The sequence below is a fragment of the Lygodium microphyllum genome, chromosome 25, assembly GCF_053477565.2.
Source record: "Lygodium microphyllum isolate KBCC chromosome 25, Lygodium_microphyllum_v1.1.10, whole genome shotgun sequence".
NCBI classification, from domain to species: Eukaryota; Viridiplantae; Streptophyta; class Polypodiopsida; order Schizaeales; family Lygodiaceae; genus Lygodium; species Lygodium microphyllum.
This window is the reverse complement of record NC_141159.1, coordinates 130,494,924-130,500,923: the sequence shown is the minus strand read 5'-3', so window position 1 is coordinate 130,500,923 and position 6,000 is coordinate 130,494,924.

The following is a 6,000-nucleotide window of genomic DNA, read 5'->3' as shown; positions in this document are numbered from 1 at the left end:
GTGTTGTCACAAACAAATCTAGAACTGCCAAGACCATGAATACTTTCACTCATTCCAAGGATCCAAGTGCACAGTCATCTTTGACTGTCATGATTGACCACTTCATTGAATTAGAAGTTACTACTTCTAATTTTGAGATGCAACCCATACAATCATAGCCCTTGGCTGTGACCAAGACTGTCACCCTGAGGGGTCCACTAGGGTTTACCGTATGGTACCATGTGAGTGTAAGGGAGGGGTGCTATTTAAGGAAATGAAGGTACATTTTATAAGGTAAGGTCCCATAAATAGGGGGTAGATAAGGGGTATTTTCATATATTTCTTGCATGCAGGTGACGTCTCCTTATTACTACTAGTGAATCCCCCGTGACTGTCACTTGAGTTGAAGAACAAGCCTCTAGTACTTCAGCTTCACACAAGAATATAGAATCTAGTGTAGAGAGCATAATGAATCCATTTCTTCACAAGTCATGTTCTTCTCAACCAAAATCTCCAATACACTTGAAACTAGCTAAATGATCGATCATGGGGATGTTAGAAAAGAAGGGGCAACATAGAGATCAATCAAAAGCTATGAGTTCTTAGAAACTAGATGAAACACTCTTGACTTCACTTGCTTGTACATATGTTCATGATAACCTTAGAATTTAGATTGTTGAGCACCGGGAACTCTTAGAAAGTCCTTTGACATGGTTAGAGCAATCATACATTTATTGGATTTATTGAGTAGTCGTGAGAGAAGTTATGAAGCAAATGACCAAGGTAGAGCCGGTGAAGCATCACTTAATTCCCATGTTCTACACTGGAAAGCACACAACAAGTTGGGAAGATGTTGCAGCATTGGCCAAGAAAGCATAAGGACAAAGTGAGTTTGAACGGAAATGGTATTCTAGTCGAGGGTTAGCTTCACGATATGGTAGCTGCCTAATGACTATTGCTGAGCAAAGAAAGGCACTTTGGACTTCATGCATGATCCTACATATGTTGCTCCTACATCTCTCCAAGTACTTGCACTTGTTTGTGGTGTCAACATTTCTAAATTGGCTAAACTTGATCCCTTGTGCAACAAACTTCTTTCAAAGAAAGAGCTACACATTGCAAGTCAATTAGGACAATAAGATATGATGATTGATGTCACTATATATATCTTCTGTCTCATTCATGACCCACAATTTCTTGATGACCACTCTTCATTAGAGTACAAACCTAATTTCTAAGAATTGTTTATTCCAAGGCTAAGTGACACAACACCAAAATCTTACCTCTGCTTCTAGTACTAGAATGAATGAATCTTCATCAAATAATGTGAATCAAAGTGATGTACATAAACCTTCTACTAACCTAGACACAATGGTCGGACGAGGTATGCCTGCAACTCCAGATCTTAGGCACAACACCATTGAGGTTCCTACCAACTCACCCCACCGGATAGTCCCAATTGAGATGGTAACCCTGGGATGCTCAAGAGGAGGTTGCTGAGACACATCTCTAGATCAGCCCCACTAAACTTGATCCCCCTTTTGGCATCAAGCCTTTGCCAGCATGTTGATCACTAAGTACCGTGGTTGCTCATTTGGCAAAGAAATTCAATTCCTTTGAAACAGAATGCCTACTCCAATTCGAGGCCATATACACTACTTATGCCAAATTGTTTGCAATGATTGATCTAGGCCTTACTGATGACGAGGCAGTTCAGGTTGCTTCTAAATGGCATTCCACTTGGGAGGACAACACGCATCTTTTTTATAAAATCCTCTTGATTAAGAAGGAATATGTCAAGACTCTCCCTCAATATCACTTGCTATCATACCGATTTATTCCTTCTTATGCTTTTGTGACCAAAATCCAAGACCAATCAATACTTGATGAGCTTGAGAAGAATTGCCATTCCTCAAGTTTGTTCTTGTAGAAGTGGTTTTCTCATCACTTTGAGATTGCTTGCAATGGTATATCATCTTATGACCACAACTAAGCAATGTTGTATAATCAGCACACTTCAAGCTGACCCAACTGACTATGAGACCACTTCACTGTGCTCTATCATCCATAGCTCAAAATCTCACCTTGCCACGAAAGTTGATATATCACCCAATTGGTTGACAAGATTCTGATCCAAGAGAAACTACACATTGCTAGTCACTTTGCAAGACCCTCATTGCTTGGTGATTTGATTACTTACCTTTGTGGACTAGATATCAAACCACCTAACTTGGATGCTTTTGCCAAGTTATTGGAGTACAATCTAAACTTCTATGATTGGTGGATCCCAAAAACTATAGAATACTAACTCTTTTTCCTTTTTAGTCTTAGTTTCTTTGTAATATTTTTATTTAGCTCAATTTGTTGCACTGGCAAGAGAAAAAGTCCCTCTGACTTTAGAAACAATGCTACATCTTATGCGAGGGCAAGTAATTAAAAAAAGAGCTACAAGCTCAAACCCTTTTGCTCCTCATGTGATGGTGAAATCCAAGGAAGAAGAAACTTGTTTGTAATTATTTCTATCTTTTTCCCTTGAATCCACTCCATGGTACTCTCAAAGTTTCACCAAGTGAATGCAAGAAAACAACAGGTGACAAAGTAATGCAATGAACCTCAAGGCTTGAAGATAATATCATCGCAATAGAAGCTTTCCATGAATATCCTATGTTGCAACAACATTAGAGACTTGAAGATGATACTAGCATCAGAACCTTCCTAAAGATCTCAAGCTCGAGAGGCATCATGTCAAGACATCAAAGGCCAATCAAGACAATAAGTTTATCTTGGAGACTTACTAAAGAAACACAAAACATAAAGAACCATCAACAATGAGGTTCCGCTTTCTTCAATGGCACTATACCTTTACTACAACATCTAATGGCCATCTACTTCCTTAGGAGCAATTGCAAATTGCTTCGTCAATGAGCATACTAGTCTTCATCAACAAGTTTTAGTTCTTCTTCAACAATAACTTCATCAACAATGTGACAATGTGCTTCGATGTCTAGGCTCAATGTTCAAATCTTCATTGTACGCACCTCAGTGCACCAATCATCTTATGTGCCAAGTTTATTCTTTGCCATCAACCTTCTGATCTCATACTCCCATTTCTCCTTGTTATGCAACATGCCTTATTGTGTATCATTGTTGTTACCAGACTTGCCAAAAGATATATATATATATATGCATGCACATGCACTGCATTGCACCACACCTGAAGGTCCTCAAGTTGGATGCATCTAGTGATCCTAGTCGGCTAGCTCCATCTCTAACCCCCTAGCCCCTTTCCCATTTTCATATACCCTTACTTAGGGCACATCAATGTTAGGACATACCTAGGGAGTCTTGGCTCGCCTTGGTTGACCTATCTCCCTGAGTCACTTTCACATTTCATCCCTTCATTTGATTCACCCAATTTCATCAATCCTTACTTATCAGAAAGGTGAAAAAGGTTCTTCAACATAAAGCCAACATTTTCTCCTCTTGGTTTCTGGAAAAGATCAAGATGTCATCCAAATAGATCATAACAATAAAGTTGTCCAAGTATTCTTGAAAGATATCATTCATCATATGTGAAAAAATTATCAAAGCATTTGTGAGGCCAAATGGCATGACAATATATTCAAACTACCCATACCTTGTGCAAAAAGCCATCTTCCATTCATCACCATCATTTATCTTGACAAGATTATACGTGCCACAAAGATCTATCTTGGTGAAGACTTTGGATTTTCCAAGATGTTCAAGGAGTTCGGGAATTAAGGGAAGAGGGTAGCGATTCTTGATAGTAATCTTATTGAACCCTCTATAATCCACACACAAATAGAGGGATCCATCTTTTTTCTTGAAAAATAGAATCAAAGCACTCGCTCGAGATTTTGAATGATGAATAGATCCCTTGGCAAGATTCTCATCAAAATATTTTCTAAGCTCTGATAATTCACCTTGGGATAGCTTATAGATAAAGTCAAAAGGAGGTTGAGCTCCTTATTGTAAATCTATTGTACACTCATAAGGTTAGTGTTCCAATAGCATATCTACAATCTTCTTTTCAAACATATCCATATTGAGCTAGGAGTGTGTCTAGACTTTCATCCTTTGGCTTCTTCATTGGAGTTGCACAAATCAAAATGATGGATTCTTCTTTGCTTGATGCATGAATACCTTTGCCCCTGGTATATATTGTTCAAGATTTCTTCCTTTTATTATTTTGCATTGGTCTTGGTTCAACCTTTCTAGCCCTCCAATTGATGTTGGGGTTATGTAATTCTAGCCAAGGTAGCCCAATAACAATGGGACTATTTGGGTAATAGATGATATTGAAGGCTACATTTGATACAATACTCCTTAGGTTAACTTTTATGGGTTGAGTCTCATACCTGACATCTCACATAGGTCAACCATCAATTACTTCTGCACATATTGGATTTTCTTTCCTTAGAAGTTGTATACCATGTTGCCCTACAAATTTCTTGTCCATGAAGCATGATGTGGTTCTATAGTCTAACAAAGCTTGTTCCTCTATTTGTCTTCCCTTCGTGTGAATCTTTATTGGTAACATAAAGCTAAACATTGGATCTATAGATAGAAGGAGACCTTGTTTTGTGTTTCTTGAAGCTTTGTCCAGTGACATGGTTTTTACTAAGGCTAGATGTTGGCATTTCCTCACCAGTGATGGAGTAGTGGTACCATGAATTGTCATCCTTCCTTTGTTAGGACAATATTTAGCTATGTATCCCGACTGGCTGCAATATATGTATAATCCATTAATGCATTGCCTTTAATTTTCTTGAGCTATCAATGGCTTGAATTGCATCATATCGATTTGCATAGGCTTTTTCTCAGATACTTGGTTGTCTTGGGTAGCTAGGTCTTCAAAAGTCTTCATCACGCTTGATTTCAAAATGGCTCCTTGTTGATGTCAAATAGATAGCTGTCACATTCACTTGCTTGATGGTGAGCAACAGATATTTAACATCATCTTTAATCCCCCAATAGAATTGAATAATAAAATAATCCTCATGCGATGTCTAATTGCATGCGAGTTGCCAAAAATTTGATACATAGACTGAGGCAGGTCTCGACCCTTGGCATAGATTTCTAATATTTGTTTAAACTACTCTTGCGCTGTATACTTCTCCAAATGTTGCAGAGAACTCTTGTAAGAAGGCCTCAAAATATAGCAACGAGGATTCCTTCTCAAGAAAGGGGGCAAATCAAGAGAGAGTTGTATTTGAGAGGAAAGTTTTGATGAGGCTAACCTGAGAAACATCATTTGGATAAAAAAAAATTTGCACTTGTATAAACAATCATATTCTTGCTAGAGGAAACCTCTAATTTTTGACCTTGTGCCATCAAATTTCTTCAGAAGATTGACCTTTGGTTCTTTCCTATGTTGACCATGAAGGTTTCCAGTAATAGCTGATGGACCTCTGGCTTGATGTAGGCTTGTCTCTTGAATTTCTTAAAGTTACCATTGTAGGTCTTGCACAACTAAGCCCAAAGCTTATGGTTGCTCTATTGTAGCTTTACATTACTTTATTGAAGCTCTTGGATTTGCTATTTGATGCTTTGTAAAGAAGAAACAATACCTTCCATCAAGGACTCCATCATGACTAGGCAAGATCGTGGTAGTAGGAGGGTCTTGCCAAACTATTATGGCACACACAATAAGTGCTCTCCGAGAGCAAGGAGATTGCTCCCACAAATTACAAGAGAAGAACTTGAAAGAAAAAATGAACTAGAACTTCATTGTGAGATAACTTGATTACAAGATAACTCAATTACAAGAGAATGCTCATAGGAGTGTGGCTTGATTACAAGACAAGTCTAGATATAAGACAAGACTAGAACAAGATAAAAGATGGAAGAGGACTTACATCAAAGGAGTGTCACAATTGGTGTAAGATTGAAGAGCCTGTAGCCCAAGACCCCTTTTTATACTAGAATCGAGGAGGCTAAGGAGGAATCTCCTAGATGATGACATCATTGATGACATAAGCATGATCGATAAAAGTGATG